Source organism: Notechis scutatus, chromosome 1 (genome assembly GCF_049901735.1).
Source record: "Notechis scutatus isolate UNSWTSFEM ecotype Mainland chromosome 1, rNotScu1.2, whole genome shotgun sequence".
NCBI lineage: Eukaryota > Metazoa > Chordata > Lepidosauria > Squamata > Elapidae > Notechis > Notechis scutatus.
Genome location: NC_142009.1, coordinates 338,644,123 through 338,664,985, shown reverse-complemented (window position 1 = coordinate 338,664,985; position 20,863 = coordinate 338,644,123). Strand labels below are relative to the sequence as shown.

The following is a 20,863-nucleotide window of genomic DNA, read 5'->3' as shown; positions in this document are numbered from 1 at the left end:
GCATGTTGGGGATTCACAAATTCTGCCCTCAATCTATCCTAATAGCAATTGCTGAGGATTAGGAAAAGTGTCCTCTATGGTAGGGCAGTATGAATGGACATCAATCTCATCACAAATGACAACAAGAACAAAAATAGATTGATTTAATGAATGTCTTCCTTTGATTCTGGAGGTTTATGGTTTAAAGTCTGGTCTACCTGTCTGATTAGAAAAGGTCCCTTCTGGACAAGCGTCACACTGGTAGCAGCAAACTTGCTTGCCCTCAGGAACTCTTCTCCTTTCTCCTGCCTGGCACCTCTTGCTGCCACACCTGGCAAAGGGGATGGTCTGAAAGAGAAATACCAATGAATTATTTAATTGGTTCCCACATTCCTATTTCTATGCTCAGAATCTCTTCTAAACAAATTGTTCACCATTGTCTATCAAAAACCAGGAACAGCTATTAGGGGATGCAGGCCAGTGAAACTCCCAATCGACCAACAGATGCTGGAGATTGGAACAGGGGTTTCATCCTGCAAAGGAAGGCTTGTGACTGAACCACAGCATTTCTAAAAGAAAGAACTATGAGGATGCAACTGAGCAGAAATGGACTATGGAAATCACAGTTTTGGGCTGTAACTGCATTCTGCATTTCAAACAGAAATTGTTCCCTTTCTGGAATGATACAAATCAGACCTCAAATGTGTTACATGAAAAGCAGATTTGTCACGAAATGACTGCCATGGTTTCTGATTCAATTGAGTTAGAAGGATGTTCTGCATTTCAGGAAGAGAATGAATCTTTCCCAGAATTTACAACATTTCCTTGCAGCTCACCTTTGTGGCCCAGACAATTCCATCAGACTTAATGGTGAAATCATGGCCTGGGGGAGCCTCAGGATTCATTTGCCCAACTTTAATGGGGACAAAAGATTGATTGGGTAGGAAAAGCCAATTGAGAAGGTCATAACGAGCAGATCTCAGTCCATCTTCTGAGAAGAAGACTTCATCTCCAGCACTGTTGTTGAACTGCACATTGCCCAAAAAGGGAAGAATCTGAAATAAATGTGATCATTAGAAATAGGAGTATTTGGTTAGAGCTATGGTTATGGCTTGTATCAGAACATGGTGACAATTTTGAGAAGATGAATTTATGTCTGAAAAGCTAGAGGATTCTCTTGGTGGAGAATTGTGGAATCTGGAGTAACACCAAGTATTTACTTTGAAAATCTTTATCATTGGTCCTTTGTATCATGGTTTCTTTAAATAAAGCTTTACCAGAATAAGCAAATATGAAAAATTTCAGTGCCACATTCCAAAATTAATCATGTGCTTTTCCTCCTGAGATATTTGATTACATGTAGTTTTAAAGATTTACATTATCCCAAGGTCTTGTTATTGATTAATTCACTGTAGCAACGATTAAATGATTTGTATGGCAACAGAGTACAATTCCCTTGATTTTTTCTATCTAAGAATCGAACAGCGCACAATGCAGGAACCATGTTTGATGAAATGGAATCAAGGAAAAGGAAGTGCTTGCCCTGATTTGTCTCTTCACTGTTCAGAGAAGTTCAATGTTTATCCAGTAATGCAGAAAAGTCTGATGGGTTTGAGACAAACAACCCATTAAGACTATTCTGAGTCCTTCTTTATGTGCTCAGGTGGCTGCATTCACACAAGCTGAACAGTGCAATAAGCATAAAGCTGAACAAATGGGGGGAAGGGTCACGTAGGATGTTAAACTATAGAAACATAAACCAGGATTAAAATGAATTGAGTGTCTTTCTACAAGTTGGATTCAGGTTACATGCTGAGGGAAACGGAAGTTGTTCTGCAAATATGCCAACTAGGACTTCTTCTGACTTCTTGAAGCTTCTTTCTCAAACATAGACAGATTGTTGTTGTGGTCTCAGTTGACTTCTACTCCCTGTCATGGTTACCTCCTGAAACCCAGGTAAACATTGAAGCCTTTCAGGACTTTATGAAGGTCTTTCTTCTTTTTTTCTTATTTTTGTAATAACTTTTATTAATGTTCTATTAATTGCATTTCATAGTGCTTAATAAATGTGTTTTCTGGGTATTTAATTTGCTTAACAATACAGATTCCATTCTTACTCTCCAACCACTGGTAAAATAAGTTCCATGTCTGATCATATTCTGTGTCTTCTTTCTGTTTAATTTTAAATGTAAGTCTATCCATTCCTGCAGAGTCTAGTATCTTCTTAACTATCTCTTCCTCTTGCGGTCTTTCTTCATCTTTCCAATGTTGTACAAAAAAAATCCTCACAGCTGTTAAGATATGTGATACTAAATATATACTTTTCTGATCAAATTTTTCTGGTATCATCCCTAATAAAAATTGTTCAGCTATAAAATCTACATGTTTCCCTATTATCTTTTCTAGCCATCGGTGTATTTTTGTCCAGAATTTTTTTTTATTTTATCACAAGGCCACCACACATGATAAAATAAGCCCATCTTTAGACTACATTTCAAACATTAGCTAGACATACTTTTAAACATTTTAACGAATCTTCACTTCTCTTTTCCCCTCTCTCTAACCTCTTCCAACAAAACATTATTCTTAACTCATATTTTTCTAATAATTGCTTTTAATATGCATTGATATGATAACATGCGGATATTGAATCAGTAACTGAAGAAATGCATATGGGAATCTTCCTCTCTGAGAAACCACAGAAATTACCTGCCATGATTGGATATTTGGGGTCCTCTTTCCAAACCTCATCACGGTCGGTTGGGCTCTGGTTCCAAACATTGCATGTAATGCATGTGCCACAGCATAAATGGCATTGTAGATATTGTAACTTTCACCTGTCATTCTTGTTTCAAAAATGTAATTGGGCAGATTCTGCAGATTCTCCATTCCTGTACATAGTTTTTCCCCCTTTGGTGGGATCTCTCCTAATTTATGTATCTTGCAGTCAAAGACAACTTCCCACCATAGAGGGAGAAAGACATCTCCTTGGGGGTTCAAAGGGTCTAAAGACAGAACAAAATGATTGAATTCTGAGATATCCCCGGTGTGGTCTCTGAAATGCAAGACTCCATGGAAAGACTTTACAAATAACAATGAGTATTCAGATTCCGCCACACTAAGGTTCCAATGGGAGGTTAAGATCCAAACATTCTGAAATGTTGTCTTGCTTGATTTTACATGAAGAAGCAAAATTGTCTGTACACTTAAACTACAATCATAGTCTCCAAAAAGAAGAATCACTTCAGTTTTTGACCAAGTCTTGAAACTGAGAAATAATTGTTTCATTATAATCTCAAAACCATGTGATTTCAACCTTTCAGAGAAAGCCAGGCAGATCTCTTTCTCCTGGAGCATTGGGGTCAGAGTTGAGATGAAACGTTCTCCCCTCTCATCTTCAGGGGCCATAAGCCCAACCCAGTTCCACCGGAAATGCAGGAGCAGCTGGACTAAACCCACATATTGAGAAGATTCTTTAGGATTAATCCGCAAGAAGGAAGGATAAACTCTTCTCTCTCCCTGAGAGAACTCAAAGCCAACACCAAGCTGCAGAAAATGGAATTATTTTTTCAAAAACAAAGTAAAAGTTGACGTTCACTTTAGGAATCACCAGTTACACATTTTTATTGGTTGAGGTATGTTGGAAGACAAGAGAAAAAAACTAACAATCGGATTTAGAGAATAAATGGCACTAAAATGATGGCCACTTTTTAATAAAGAATTAACTAACAGTCACATGCTCATGATGTGCCTCCCCCACAGAACCCTTCCTGCTTTTGAGTAACCTTCTGATCTCTGTCTACTCCATACTGTATCCAAGAGAGCTCTCTTACCTGTGAGACCTTGAAGATGCTGAAGATGGAAGCCATCTGCCTTGAGGATTTGGGATTGAGGCCACCAATGATGGAGAACAGAGTGCCCTTCCAGCCACATTTGTAACCTGGAACCACTTGGCCTTGTGAGGAGAGTGTGGAGAGGCTGTTTAAGGAAATAACTATCTCCCTCTGGACATGGCCATAGATGTGGAAGCCAAGGGTGATGTTGGGGAGCAGAAGAAAATCCTTATTGACCTGGGAGACAGCAAACCTCAATGCAAGGATCTGCTGGTAGTTACTGGGGATGAGTCTATAGTGCGAAAAATACAGGGAATATTACAGTTAAGGTTGTTTGCTTGTAGAGTTTGCTTCAGTGTTTGGTTTGGTGCAGCAACATCCAAATTGGGTTTGGGTTTTTTTTAAGGATCTTTCTCAGCAAAACCTGAATGCTGCCATTCTATAATGGAAGAAGAAGGATGGGGAGAGTTGGTACAAGTAACCCTTTTGATATAACCTGAATATCTTAAGCCTTGTATTGAATCTGTATAACTTGCACATGATATATGACTGCAGCCAGATGCCTGGAACCTTGTCACCTCTTGGAGAGATAGCAAGAGGAGAAGTGACCAGAAAAATTCCAGCTCTGAGAGGAACTTCCTGAAAAACTTTTCTAAGATACATTCCCAGAAAAGGGGGAGGGGGATTAACATGTTGTTTCTTTGGTTGACTAAATCCACATTCATTTATCTGTTCCTGTATCCTGGGGGTATCTTAGACTCTGCTTTGGCTAGTATCTGGATTACTCCTTTCAATAAAGAATTTCTTTTGAAGTACCTAGCTTTCAGAAGTTCAGAATTGTGGCATATTTTAGGAGCTTGCTATTTTACTGAGAAAAGGAGAAGATGTATATTACACTAAGACAGTGCAGAATTCTAGAAGAAGTATTTTTGAAAGAGGTCCAGCTGAAACTTACCTATTATCTAAAAGAAGATTTGATGTATTAAAGTGTGGGACAGGAGAATTTAAACTAGCTCCCAAAGGCAAATTCCCACCAATAATATGATCACCAGGCCTATAGTAGCATTCCTCTAATGGGATATAATCCCTGAACACACACATGGTTTGTAGCCTCTTTGCTGTAGTTGGAGCCAGGAGCCAGAAGAGCATCAGCATCAACCATAGCATCATTCCTACCTGGTCATTCTTGTCAACTTCCCTCTTGGGACAGAAATAAAAGTTTAGGTAGAAACTGATTTGAAGGTTGAACTTGAAATTTCACTAGAGCTTTAGCAGATCAGACACCACCTATACCACCTGAATGGCCACAGAACAAATTTACAGCAAAGATGCTTCCTCTTACCTGTGTTTGGACTGTGATTAAAAAGGAAACAAAGACACCTGAGTCTCTTCAAACCCAGGAGTGAGCTTTTTGCAAGACAGGCTAAGGTCTCATCTTTTACCCCCATCTGGAGAACTCAGACATGTTTTTATAGCTTGGAAGATTTTGTATCTAGAAATCTACAGGGGATACACTAACAATTATTGTACTTCTGATGATTGCAAGGAAAAGCAAGTTTCTGTCCTTGTAGCAATAGCTTCTCATACACCCAATTGGAAAAGAAAACATTCTTGTGTTTCTTGTCATGTCCAGAGCAGATCGAGTCATGCTGAAGTTGTGAATTTGACCTCCATGAACCAATATTTGATGGCCTGTTATAGAGAAAAGTCTGTCAACCTCTTCTCTAAAGCACCTGAAGGAAGGAGGAGAAGTAATGGATTGAACCTTATCAAGGAACGATCCAACTAGAACTAAGGAAAAATTTCCCAACAGGACAATTGATAGCATAGCATAGCATAGCATAGCATAGCATAGCATAGCATAGCATAGCATAGCATAGCATAGCATAGCATAGCATAAAATAGAGGAAGGAGAGGAGAGGAGAGGAGACAATTTTATTTATTTATTTGTTTGTTTGTTTATTTTTTGTTTATTTATTTATTTGTTTATTTTTGTCAATTGCTTACATGATAATAGGTATCAGTAAAAACATAGTTTTGAATACATGAGATAGATACTTATAAGAAAAATAAAAAGAAACAATAGGAAAGGGATGGTAGGCACATTGGTGCACTACAGGCCTCTTAGGAAAGGGGTGAAGTTGCTGTTGCTGAAATCGTATTTCGTGCAATCAAGTTTGGTGCTATTAACCTTGAGTTTGTATCTTAATGCCTTTTTGGCTATGTATTCACAGTGGGCTCTAGCACTTAGATCATTAGAGATGAGAACTCCAAGGTCCTTGACAGAGTTTGAATCATCAACAAGGTCTTGACTATTCAGCCTGTATTTTATTTTCTGATTTTTTTTGTCAATATGTAGGACAGAGCATTTATTTGTTGAGATTTGAAGTTGCCATTTGTTTGACCATTCTGATACATAGTCAAGGTCTTTTTGAAGGGTAGCAGTTTTCTCTATGGTATTGAACAGCTTTACAACATCAGCGAAGAAAACGCAGTTGCTCTTAATATGAACACAGAGGTCATTTGTGTAGAGTATGAATAGAGTTGGACCTAGAACACTGCCTTGGGGACACCACTATTGACAGGTACAGAATTTGACAGGACACTCCCAATTTTGACCATTTGTTGTCTGTTTGACAGTTATGCAGTTGTCCAGAGATACCGTAAGATTTTAGTTTTAGGAGTAGTTTGTCGTGTACCACTGAATCAAAGGCTTTACAGAAGTCTATGTAGATTGCGTCTATTGTTTTGCCCTGATCGAGTTGTGTAGTCCATATGTTTTTGCAGTGTAAGAGTAGCAGATTACAAGAGAGTGTTTTTCTGAAACCAAATTGTTTATTGGAGAGTAGGTTGTTTGTCTCTAAGTAGAGGATAATGGATTGGTTAATAATTGATTCCATGACTTTACAGGTGACACAGCATTAGTAGATTGGTCTGTAATTTTTAGCTAGGCTGGGGTCTCCCTTTTTGAAGATGGGGATGACTGTGGCTTGTGACCATAGGTTAGGCAAGGAGCTGGTCCTGAAAGATTTTTCAAAGATTATGCTTAGAGGTTCTGCTATGGCAGTGGATAGCATTTTTAAGAAGTACGCACGTATTCTGTCCGGTCCAAAAGATAGAGATGGTTTTAGATTGCGCAGTGCTTTTTCAACATTGTCTTTTGTAAAATTGATATGTATTAGATCATTGCAGTTGTCTGTGGTTCGACTAGGAAATACTGGGCATGATCAATTGCTTTTTACAAATACTGAGCCAAAGAATGTGTTAAAGATGTTGGCTTTAATGGTGTCATCATTGCAGTCTTTACCATTAGGTCCTTTCAGGGGTGGGATGGACCTTGAGTCTTTTAGTTTGTTGTTTACAAAATTGTAGAAAGCACAGGTGGAATTCGTGCGTAGAAGGTTTTCCTCTTGTTTAATGTGATAATTGGTGCATTCAGTCTTTATCTGGTGGAATAAATATACTTATACCTATTGTTTTGTAAGTGATTAAATCAAAATAAATAAATAAAAAATAAATAATCGTAGCTTTTTCTCTGGTAATATTTCACTACTAACTAGAGTATACAAAACATTTGCTAGACCAATTATCAAACATTTATTTATTTTATTGATTTGATTTGTCAATCGCTTACAGGATAATGGGTATGGGTGTAGGCATGTGTGGGAATGCAGGAAGTAGGTGAGGATGAATGGGGACGGTGGGACAGGGATGGTAGGGACGATGGTGTGCTCTTGAATATCCCTTACAGGCCTCTTAGGAATGGGTATTCTTTTCCTTCCTTCCTTCCTAAATAGACTCACAGCAATCCAAGAAAGACAACGATCAGCAACAGTCAATAGGAAAAATGCAGGAATCCAAAACAGTGAACATCAGAACATCTAGCAATAAGCAACTCACAGCAACAATGGAACAGCGAGGAAACCAGGTTTCTGGCTCCATCTTATGGCCGTTTGAGGAACCACAACCAATTAAAATTACTGCATTCCCTTAAAGAGACAGTATTAAATGTCTATCCTGGTTTATATATTTCCAACCCAACTGTTAGGTGACTATCAATTCCTAACATTCTCCCCTTTAGGTAGGACAATATATAAAACCTTACAGTTTAAGTCCATAATCCTCACAGCAAGCCTTATGATTTACAGAGCCTTGGGCTTTTGTAAAATGATTTGCAATGTTATTCTCTGACATGCAGTACTCCAGTTTAATCATTTTACTTTGCACACATTGTCTCACATTTAAATATCTTAAATCTGTGTCTTTCGTTCTTGTTTTAACAGCAATATTTGAAGCCATCTGTATTGCTGATTGGTTATCTTCGTAAAAAACAATAGAAACTGTTACATCAATTCCCATGTCAATCAATAGTTGCTAATAAGAAACTAAATCTGTACATAATAGAGAGAAACATGATAATTCAGCCTCCATTGTTGATAAACTTAAACGTTTCTGTCGAATAGACCTCCATCCAATAAACACCTTTCCTAATAATACTAGAGTACCCGATGTCGATTTATGTGTATTTACGTCTGTAGCGAAACTTGTATCAGCATATGCAGTTAAACTTAGTTCATCCTTAGGCTCCAAATATAATGCATAATGCACCATTTGTTTCAGATACCTTAACACATGCTTAGCAGCTTGCCAGTGCCTTTCAGTTGCCTCAGCCTTAAACCTAGCTAATTGGTTAATACTGAATGCTATATCTGGCCTTGATCAATTACTGAGATAAGATAAGCTACCAATCAAGGACTGATAAATATCTTTATCAAAAACAGGTCTTTGTATATCACTATGGCTAAACTCCTGGCTCATCGGTGTTTTAGCTGGTTTACAAAGTTCCATTTTAAAATGATTTAGTAATTGGTTAAATTTATCTGCCTGTGAGATTTTGTATCCTCCCGCAATTTTATCTATTTTTAAACCAAGATATTGTTTAATTTCTCCTAATTGTTTTATTTTAAATTTCTTTTTTAACAGTGAAATAATCTCAGTAGCTTCTTGTGCAGTTTTGGTGATTAATGCTATGTCATCAGTGAACAATAGCAACAATGAAATTATACCGTCACTTTCCCTTTTGAACAAACATGGATCAGCCATGCCAGCTACAAAACGTATCATAGTTAATTCCTTAACTATACACTGATTCCACTCATATCCTGATTGCTTTAAGCCATAAAGGCTCTTTTTCAATCTCCAGCAATCAGTTGCATTATCATTTTTGAGACCTAAAGGTTTCTTTAAATATATAGTGTGTTGCAACAGTGCATGCAGATATGCCATCCCTACATCTAAATGATTTATAATGTATTTCTCCTTAGCTGCCCACACTAATGCTGCTCATAATGTAGTAGCCTTCAGACTAGATGAAAACACCTCATCGTAGTCGTTTGCTGTCTGATTGAACCCTTGTGCTACTAACCTGGCTTTATGGGTAACAATCCCATCCACACTTGTCTTAAGTTTATAAGTCTACTTACACCCTATAGTATGTTTACCTGGTGGTAACCTGACATTTTTGTATACCTCCAACTTTTGTAAGTATTTCAGTTCTTTATCCATTGCTTCCTGCCAAGCAGCCTGATCCTTAGCAGGATACAGTTTCAGTTCATTATAGTTACCAGGAACTGTATTCACTTGGCATACAACACTAGCCTGATATCTATCAGGTGGTCGTATTACTTGGGTTGAATGTCTCGGTAATACAGGGCTTACTGGTGGACTCTCCTGTTCTTTTACTTCTTTAATGGCTATTGATGGTTTAACTATTTCATCATTAGGGACTACTTGGGTGTCAATAATAACATCATTGTTGGATTCCTGTTCCAGTTTATGCCACCCAACGTTCTCAAGAAATTTAGCACTAGTGCTGCAGTAAATATTAGATGTGCCTTGATCCCAAAATCTAAACGATCTATGGTTGGCCTCAAAACCTATGAAAAATAATTTCCTAGCTCTATATTGCCATTTCAGTCTTACTTGTGAGGTAATATGCACCCATGCTGGAGCTCCAAATGTGTGTAGATAACTTAAATTTTTGCTTTCTGCCATGCCAACAAGTGAATGGTAATTCACCAGTTGTTATGTTCACCACATTGTTTAAAACATGGTTGCTACACGTTATAACCTCACCCCACAATGTTTCAGGCAAACCTAAATCAGAAAACGTAGTGTGAGCCATAGCTTGTAATGTTTGCCCCCTTCGTTCTATAAACAAGTTATGTTGTGGTCTGTAAGGTGCAGAACATTTATGCTCAACACCAGCCAATTTTAACATCGTTTGGAATCTATTATTAATAAACTCAGTCCCGTTATCAGTAACTAAAGTCATTACCCTATGTTTCATTTTTCTTTCTGCAAACCTTAGCCAATTAAAGAAATTTTGGAATGTTTCTGTTTTATATTTCATTAAATAGCAGAAACCGTACCATGAGTAATGATCCATAATAATCAAAATATAGCAGGTACCTCCTAAACTAGGTTTTTTAGGACCAATTATGTCAGCAAAAACAACCGGTACTGTGTATTCACACTAACTCTCAGTTATCTGAGCTTGGTATGGCCTGGGTCCATAACCAGTGTTGAGGTAATTCCCCGTTAGGAGAATGAGTGCACACAGGGAGACGTAGTGAGAGTAACGTTGCATAAGACACGGCCAGCACACAGATACACTGAATAGTAAAATGTAGGTTTTTACTTCCAGTAAACAGTTAACCAAAGTCCAACAAACAGTCCACATCCTACACGGTTAAAGCAGTCAGTGTTCAGTCCAGGGATAATCCAAATAACAAAGCCCAGTATCATAAACAGTTCAGTAAATAGACTCACAGCAATCCAAGAAGAACAACGATCAGCAACAGACAATAGGAAAAATGCAGGAATCAAAAACAGCGAACATCAGAACATCTAGCAACAAGCAATTCACAGCAACAACAGAACAGCTAGGAAACCAGATTATTGGCTCCATCTTATGGCCGTTTGAGGAACCACACCCAATTACAATTACTGCATTCCCTTAAAGAGACAGTATTAAATGTCTATCCTGGTTTACATATTTCCAACCCAATTGTTAAGTGACTATCAATTTCCAGTAGCCTTGATCCCTTTCATGGGCTGCAGCTGTGAAGGCTGTTTAAAAGGATGGACTGTACAAGGGCCAGTGCTGGAAACAAAGCGTGAAAATATTTCTAGTCTGTCCGTTCTTATCTGAGTTTGGCATCCTTCCCAGTGTGTGTATTTTGATATCTCCTGGATATCTTATCTTATCTTAAGAGCTCTTCAAGCTCTTATCCAGCCTTGTCTCAGTAATTGCTTCAGTATGGTTTGTGTTTTTTTTTCTATTTATAATTTATATGTATTTTGAGTATGAATGGAAGTTCTTCCTTTTTGCAACTGTTTGTGGGGGAGTTTTTTGTCTCCAGTAAATGATATTTGGAGCTTTCAAGCCAAGTTGAAGGAATTATAGACTTCACCTTTTTTTGTGACTCTGTTGCTTGTGTATTTCAACCTGGGACATCACACTGTCAGACTAGTGACTGGAAAATAACTCTAAAACAACATAGTATGATTGATTTGCGTGGCTGGCGCAACGTGCAATAAGTTCACATGATGCAACAGGATTGTGTGTTTGTTAGCACGATTTTCTTAGGCTTAGGGATTTTCTGACTTTCGCTGTGAGTTGTATTCTGTTGGGGGGTTACATGAAAGGAAGCTCAACCAATCTCATAGTACACATGTTGGATACATACAATACATGTAACCATACAATATATGTAACCATACAATAAAGGTTTGAATTGGATTGATTTGATGTCCACCATCAATGGTAAAAAGTTGCTTCTTAGCTTTTACACTTCCAACATTCATTTGAAATACCTTTATACATTCTGGATAAGTTATCCGGTGTTAAATGCCAGCAATATAACATCTTTTTAAAAATTCTTTTAAATTATAGTGTAGTGTAAATTTTAAACCTTTCATCTACATATTACTGAAGCATCAATTATATCCAAAATTCTTTGCCCACTGAATCATACAATGTTTTACATGTTCACTTTCCAAATTCAATTTCAATAACATTTTTATAAATCTTAGTAATAATATATTCATCACTACCACACAGTAATATTTCCAATTCATTTTTAGCAAAATCAAACCTGCAACTCTTTTTATCTGATTTAAATCATTCTTTCAGTTGTTGATATATAAAGCAAAAGTAAACATAACCTTCTAATTCAAGTTCTTCCCTCAAATTTCATATAGGTCCACCAGAGTTGAAATATGCTAGGTTACCATACGTCCTTCAGTCTGGTTTGCCACCACTTCTTTTGTTTTAAAAAAGCTTCTTGGGGGGGGGCATCCAAAGAGGCAACTTCATCTAGAAACTTGTTTTATATTTATTCCAAACTCTTAGTATGGCACCTCTAGCAAAGTGATTATTAAAATCAACATTAACTTTAACTTTATTGCACCATAAATAACTCTGCCATCCAAACCTTAATTCGTGGCCCTCTAATACAAGGAGCCTCTTACTCTGGAGGTTCACCCACTCTTTTAACCAGGCCAGACAACATGCCACAAAATTCAATTTCAGGTCTGGTAAACCAAATCCCCCTCTTTCCTTCAAATTTTGTAGTAATTTGTATCTAATTCTTGGTTTTTTTCCATTGCCATATAAACTTAGAAACATGTGAAATAATAAACACAGTTTTAATAACAAGTTTTCCTTCCATACATGGCATTGAACCTGACTAAGGACACTTTGAAAATATGAAAAACAAAAGACTGACCACAGGAATATTGTAAGCAGTTGCAGAACTTGATAAGGAATTCTTTTATGGACAAATCCCTCCTTCAGGTCATCGTTTATTAGAAATCCTATCATATTCTAAACATGCCATAAAGACAAATATAAATGAGGCTAATCATAGCATTACTTACAAATTCTTATTTCTTACTATGTTTTCTCTACAATTCAGATCAGGCATCAGCAGAATAATGTAGCATTTGTGGGAAAAGATACAAACCAAGAGAGCAGCTCCAGAGGCCAAAATAGAGAAGATCTCCATAGCCACCATGGACTTCCCTTTGGTGCTCAGGTAGGTAGGGAGGAAGGAGATCCAAACACTGCAAAAGACCAACATGCTAAAAGTAATGAACTTGGCTTCATTAAAACTATCAGGAAATTTCCTAGCTAGAAATGCCATTGTGAAACTGACAGGGGCCAAAAGTCCTAGGTAGGAGAGGACACCATAAAACATTACAGCTGAGCCTTGCTTACATTCCAAGATGGTCTCTCCAAACAAGGAGTGGAAGTCCAATTTAAGAAATGGGGGAGAGGTTCCCAGCCAAGTGGCACAAAGAAGGGCTTGGACCAGGCACAGGCTATGATAATGGAGTTTGAAAGTGGTTTTCCTAAGAATTTCCTTGTCTTGTTCCCTGGCTTGGTGGCCATGGAGGCCAGAACCATCATGACAGTCTTTGCCAACATAGAGGAAAATGCAAGGGAAAAGAGAATGGCAAAGGCAGACTGTTGGAAGAGACAGGTGATCTTCCCTGGTTGATCAATGAATAGGAAGGAGCAAAGGAAGCAGAGCAGGAGGGAGACAAGGAGGATATAAGTGAGGTCTCAGTTGTTGGCCACACGATTGGTGTGTCATGGTGTTTATAGAAAATCAACAGGACTGCAGAAGTGATCACAGAGAGAAAAAGAGCAAGGAATGATAAAATGTATCCCAGGGTGTCTTGGTAGGCAAGGACGTGGATCTTCTTGGCAATGCATTGGTCCTTGTCCCTGTTGGGAAATTGTTCTTCTAGGCAGGGTTCACAGTGAGCTGCATCTGAAATCAAAAGTCATTGTCTAAGGAATTTTTGAGAAACTGCAATGTACATTATCCCTTCCACAAAGGTGATAGAGGTGATTCCTTTCTGCTGGTGATCTACCTAAAAAGGAAGTAATGAAATAATCCCCTGTGCTATTAATGGGGCATCAAAAAGAGCAAATCATCCTTCATTTATGATGATCCTGGGGATAGATTGTCCAGAGACAAGGATTTATTCAGTTCCAGCTATCCATTTATTGTACACTTCCTTGAGTAATTGAGATTCCTGCCTGTGTTTCTCCCAGTTTATATTTTATTTTATAATGGAACCCACAGAAGACAGACAGATCTGTTATCAAGGAATTCTGCTGTTTTTTTTGTGTGTGTGTACATTATCTGTTAACCTGATAACCTTAACTTCTCTGCTTGTACATCAAATCTGTTCCTTCCTCCCTCCTGCTTTATTGAAGAGACATAAATAGATGGATTTCCTCTTTCTCTGACAGGTGTATTTCCTCAGCATTTGAAAGAGAGGCCAGAAGAGAAACACTTTAAATGATCAAACAAAAGCTTGGACCACACGCCCAACTTCCTTAGGAAAAGAGTGGAAGAAAATTGGAGGTGAAAGTAGAATCAGAAATGAAAATTGGGGATTGATAAATTGTGCCCTCAAACTATCTTTGCTGAGGATCGAGAAAGGTGGCCTCTGTGGCCAGGGCAGTTTAGATCAATAGAAAGGTTCTATTTAAAAATATGAGTGCTTGTCAATCTTATAAAAATGACACAAAAACAAAAATATATTGATTTAATGAATGTCTTCCTTTGATTCTGGAGGATTAAGATTTAAAGTCTGGTGTACCTGTCTGATTAGAAATGGTCCTTTCTGGACAAGTGTCACACTGGTAGCAGCAAACCTGCTTGCCCTCGGGAACTCTTCTCCTCTCTCCTGCCTGGCATCTCTTTGTGCCACACCTGGCAATGGGGATCATCTAAAAAATAAGTATTTGAAATTGCTTAAGCAATCAATCTGCTACATTCATTCTTTTCCCCAGTCCTACTTCTGTGTTCAGACTCCCTTCTAAAGAGATACATTGCCATCGTCTATCAGAAATATGGAACATCTCCTGAGGGATTCAGGCCAGTGACATTCAAGACACATCCATGGATGTGGGAGATTGGAACTGGGGTTTCCTCATGCAGAAAAAGGCTTGTGACTGAACCACAGCATTTCTAAAATAAGAACCATGAGGATAAAACTGAGTGATAATGGAGAATGGAAATCACTGTTGCTTCCTGTAATTGCATCCTGTGTTTCAAGCAGAAGTCGTTCCCAAGCCTAACCCTTTGTGAAATGACACAAATCAGACCTCAAATGTGTTACATGCAAAGCAGATTTTTCACCAAATGACTGCCATAATTTCTGACTCAATTGATTATTTGTCAAGTTAGAAAGATGTTCTGCATCTCAGGAAGAGAATGAATCTTTCCCTGGACTTACAATACTTCCTTGCAGCTCACCTTTGTGGCCCACATGATTCCATCAGAGTTAATAGTGAAATCCTGACCTGGGGAAGCCTCAGGATTTACTTATCCAACTTTCATGGGGACAAAAGATTGATTGGGGAGGAGAACCCAGTTGAGAAGATCATAATGAGCAGATCCCAGTCCATCTTCTGAGAAGGAGACACTAAAATGATGGCTTCCCTTTAATAAAGAGTAATATAAGAGTCACAAGCTCATTATATGCCCACCCCTCAACAAAAAACTACTTTTAGTTTCATCTTGGCTTCTGTATGTGCTTTTGATCTTTGTCTATTCCATACTGTATCCAAGAGAGCTCTCTTACCTGTTGGACCTTAAAGATGCTGAAGATGGAGGCCATCTGCCTTGAGGACTTGGCACTGAGACCACCAATGACAGAGAGCAGACTGTCCTGCTGGTGACATTTGTAACCTGGAACCACTTGGCCTAGTGAGGAGAGAATGGAGAGGCTATTTAAGGAAATAGCTATCTCCCTCTGGAAATGACCATAGTTATTGAAACCAAGGGTGATGTTGGGGAGCAAAATAAAATCCTTACTGACCTGGGAGACAGCAAACATCAATGCAAGGAACTGCTGGTAGTTACTGGGGATGAGACTGTAGTGATAAAAACATTAAGGAACATTATAGGAAAGCTTGTGTATGGATTTAGCATTTGCTTCACTTTTGGGGGGGGGGACTTTTGGGGGCAGAAACTCCCAAATTTCATTGGGTTTGGGTTTTTATTCCCCAAAGGATTTTCCTTGACTAATCTTGGATGACTTTGTGAGAAAGGAGATAGGCCTTTCCGTCATGGACTGTTTTGTATTCTCTATCATCCCTGCCATATTCACTTTGCTGCAGTGGCTGAAATCCTTTCCAGCTGCTCCCTTTTCACCATAATTATTTAAGGTCTGTCTTGGAGAAGCTTCTTCGGGTAAGGTACAGATTGCTGAGCACAGGACTACAATGAGGGTCACGTCATAAATTTACTGAAGGCCATTATTCATGGGCAATGCTGATTCCAAAACTGACAGGGATTTTTGTAACTCCTGAACACATGAAAGTGTTGTGATTTTATTTGAATTTTCTACCACAAGTTACTGATGATATTCATATTTTAATTTGACTTCTTCACTAGGGCAGCACAGCTTCTCTCTCCATTTTTGTTGTTTATCATCTTCCTGATGAAGAGAATGCTTAGAACTTTTTGAAGGGCTTGCTGGGTTTTTTTGAAGAATGCACAAAATGTGAATTACACCAGGACAGTACAAAAGACTAGAAGTATTTCTGAAAAAAAGTCTCCGAATTTAAGAAACAATATATCTGCATGTTTCCCCTCCAGCTGAAACTTACCCAATAGTGAAATCAAAATTCAGTGTATTAAAGTGTGGGACAGTATAATCCAAACTTCATCCCAAGGGCAAATTCCCATCTATAATGAGATCTCCAGGCCTATTGTAGCTTTCCTCTAATGGGATATAATCCCTGAACACACACATGGTTTGCAGCCTCTTTGCTGTAGTTGGAGCCTGGAGCCAGAAGAGCAGCAGATGCATCAGTAGTAGCATGACTCCTGCCCAGTGAATCTTATTACCTTCCCTCCTAGAACAAAAATCAAGGTTTATGCAGAAACTGATTTGAAGATTGCTCCTGAAATCTCACTGGAGCTTTAGAACTGAGCTCTTTGCAAGACAGGTAAAGGTGACACGTTCTGCCCCCCACAGCTGGTGAACTCAGATGTATTTTTTAAAACAGGTTTTATCCTGGAAGATCTTTGTGTCTAGAAATCCACAGGGGATACATGAAAAAAGACTGTTCTTCTGATAATTTCAGGGAAAAGCCACTGTCCTATTCCCTTAGCAACAGCTTCTCTTCATGCAGCAGAATGGAAAACATGTTTGCGTCTCTTTTTGTAATTAACAGAGCAGATGGAGTCATGGGGAAAGTTGTGTAGTTGACCTGCATGAAAGAGATCCCTGCACACAAGATGGATGTTTGGCTTACACCCTCATCTTCTCAGATTGCATGAGTGCTACTTGGGAATAGTGGCAAAGGGCAGAAATGGAATTTGAGGAAGAATCTCAGGGTATTAACTGCAATTTTTTGGCAAGGCTTGCAAATTGCTGTTGCTGTAGCCGAATGGTAGGAATTGTCATCTAGGTGTCTCTTTCGGTCTTTTGGGGTGCTGCTCTCCAAAGTTCCAAGTCTGAAACTCTTTTCTTAAAGATTCATTCACAGGACCAGTTGGGATTGTTGCTATTGTACTGCACCAGCATTCCTAAGATGTTCTTAAAGAGGGAGTGCATAAGCGCACTAGCGTGCCTACCGTCCCTTTGTTACTATCTTCATTTACCTTTATTTACTTTCTTTGCTCCTGTTTATGTTCATTCTTATACTTGTTATCTTGTACATGTTTGACAAATAAATAAATAAGTAATAAGTAAGTAAATAAATAATTGAATAAATAAATAAATCTTCTTGCTAAAGAAACCATGATACAAATGACCATTGATAATGGCCTATTTTTTTTTTTGTAGTTTCAGAGTAAATACTTGGTGTTACTCCAGATTCCTCAATTCTCCACCAAGAGAATCCTCTAGCTTTTCAGACATAAATTCATCTTCTCAAAATTGTCACGATGTTCTGATAGAAGCCATAACCGTAGATCTAACCAAATACTCCTATTTCTAAACATCACATTTATTTCAGATTCTACCCTATTTGGGCAATGTGCAGTTCAACAACAGTGCTGGAGATGAAGTCTCCTTTTCAGAAGATGGACTGGGATCTGCTCATTATGACCTTCTCAATTGGCTTTTCCTACCCAACCAATCTTTTGTCCCCATGAAAATTGGGCAAGTAAATCCTGAGGCTCCCCCAGGCCAGGATTTCACCATTAAGTCTGATGGAATTGTCTGGGCCACAAAGGTGAGCTGCAAGGAAATGTAAATTCTGGCAAAGATTCATTCTCTTCCTGAAATGCAGAACATCCTTCTAACTCAATTGAGTCAGAAATCATGGCAGTCATTTCGTGACAAATCTGCTTTTCATGGAACACATCTGAGGTCTGATTTGTGTCATTCCACAAAGGGAACAATTTCTGTTTGAAATGCAGAATGCAATTACAGCAAAAATCAGTTATTTCCATGGACCATTTCTGCTCAGTTGCATCCTCATAGTTCTTTCTTTTAGAAATGCTGTGGTTCAGTCACAAGCCTTCCTTTGCAGGATAAAATCCCAGTTCCAATTTCCAGCATCTGTTGGTCGATTGGGAGTTTCACTGGCCTGCATCCCCTCGTAGCTGTTCCTGGTTTTTGATAGGCAATGGTGAACAATTTGTTTAGAAGAGATTCTGAGCATAGAAATAGGAATGTGGGAACCAATTAAATAATTCATTGGTATTTCTCTTTCAGACCATCCCCTTTGCCAGGTGTGGCAGGAAGAGGTGCCAGGCAGGAGAAAGGAGAAGAGTTCCTGAGGGCAAGCAAGTTTGCTGCTACCAGTGTGACGCTTGTCCAGAAGGGACCTTTTCTAATCAGACAGGTAGACCAGACTTTAAACCTCCAGAATCAAAGGAAGACATTCATTAAATCAATCTATTTTTGTTCTTGTTGTCATTTGTGATGAGATTGATGTCCATTCATAGTGCCCTACCACAGAGGACACTTTTCCTAATCCTCAGCAATTGCTATTAGGATAGATTGAGGGCAGAATTTGTGAATCCCCAACATGCATTTCCACTCTAACATCCAATTGGGAAAACCAACTTCCAATGTTTTCCTGAGGTAGTGTGGTGTGTGATCCAAAGGTTTAATTTTTATCATTTAGTGCATGCTTCTTCCATCAGCTCTATCAACCTCTGAGGAAATAGACCTGCCAGAGAAAAAGGAGATCCATCTATCTATACCGCTTTGATAGAGTAGGATCAAAAAAGTCTGAATGAACAAATTTGAAGTACAAAGCAGAGAGGTTAAGGCAGGGATATTATACACTGAATTAAAATAGCAGCATTCTTAGATAACAGATTTGTCATTCTTCTGTTGGTTCCAATATAAAGTGAGAGATAAAAGAGGCAGTAATCTCAACCTGAAAGCCTCATTACCCATGGAAGTGCACATTGAATGGATAGCTGGAATTGAACAAATCCTCATCACTGGTTAATCAGTATCATCATAAATGAAGGATATGCTCTTTTAGATGCCACAAAAATTGCACAGTGGGTTCTTTATTTAATCCCTTTGTAGGTAAGTCAATAGCAGAAAGGAAATATGCATATCAAAAGACAAAGAATTTTGATTTCAGATGCAGTTCATTGTGAATCCTGCCCAGAAGACCAATTTCCCAACAAGGACAAGGACCAATGCTTTGCCAAGAAGATCCACTTCCTTGCTTACCAAGACACCCTGGGATACATATTAGTTTTTCTTGCTCTTTTACTATCTGGGATCACTTGTGCAGTCCTGTTGATTTTCTATAAACACCATGACACACCGATTGTCAAAGCCAACAACCGAGGTCTCAGCTACATCCTCCTAGTCTCCCTTCTGCTCTGCTTCCTCTGCTCCTTCCTCTTCATTGGTCAACCAGGGAAACTCACCTGTCTCTTCCAACAATCTGCCTTTGCCATTCTCTTTTCTCTTGCAGTTTCCTCTGTGTTGGCAAAGACTGTCATGGTGGTTCTTGCCTTCATGGCCACCAAGCCAGGGAACAAGACAAGGAAACTCTTAGGAAAACCACTGTCAAAATCTATTATCATAGCCTGTCCCCTAGTCCAAGCCCTTCTTTGTGCCACTTGGCTGGGAACCTCTCCCCCATTTCTTAACTTGGACTTCCACTCCTTGTTTGGAGAGATCATCTTGGAATGTAAGCAAGGCTCAACTGTAATGTTTTATGGTGTCCTCTCTTACCTAGGACTTTTGGCTCTTGTCAGTTTCACAGTGGCATTTCTAGCTCGGAAATTGCCTGATAGTTTTAATGAGGCCAAGTTCATTACTTTTAGCATGCTGGTCTTTTGCAGTGTTTGGATCACCTTCCTCCCTACCTACCTGAGCACCAAAGGGAAGTCTATGGTAGCCGTGGAGATCTTCTCCATCTTTGCTTCTGGGGCTGGTCTCTTTGTTTGTATCTTTCTTCCCAAATGTTATGTTATAATACTGAGGCCCCATCTTAATTGTAAAGAAAATATAGTAAGAAACAAGAATTTCTAATTAATGCTAGGATTAGCCTCATTTGTATTTATCTTTGTGACATATTTAAAATGTGATAATATTTCTAATAAATGATGACGTGAAGGAGGAATTGGTCCATAAAAGAATTCCTTATCAAGTTCTGCAACTGCTTACAATATTCCTGTGATCAGTCTTTTGTTTTTCGTGTTTTTAAAGTGTCCTAAGCGAGGTCCAATGCCCTGTATGTATGGAAAACTTGTTATTAAAGATGTATTTCTTATTTATTTATTTATTTATTTATTTATTTATTTATTTATTTTATTTGATTTGCCAATTGTTTACAAGATAATAAGTATAAGTGTATACATAGTTGTGAATACATGAAATGGGTACATATAAGAAAAATAAAAGAAGAAGAGAAACAATAGGACAGGGACGGTAGGCACGTTGGTGCGCTTATGCACGCCCCCTACAGACCTCTTAGGAAAGGGGTGAGGTCAATAGTAGACAGTCTAAGGTTAAAGTTTTTGGGGTTT

General features: G+C 38.5%; 1 pseudogene; it reads left to right on the top strand.

Annotated features, from left to right (window-relative positions):
* The window catches only part of LOC148133600 (vomeronasal type-2 receptor 26-like), a 54,885-nt pseudogene extending 34,519 nt beyond the window's left edge, over positions 1–20,366 (top strand).
* The last annotated feature ends 497 nt before the right edge of the window (positions 20,367–20,863 follow it).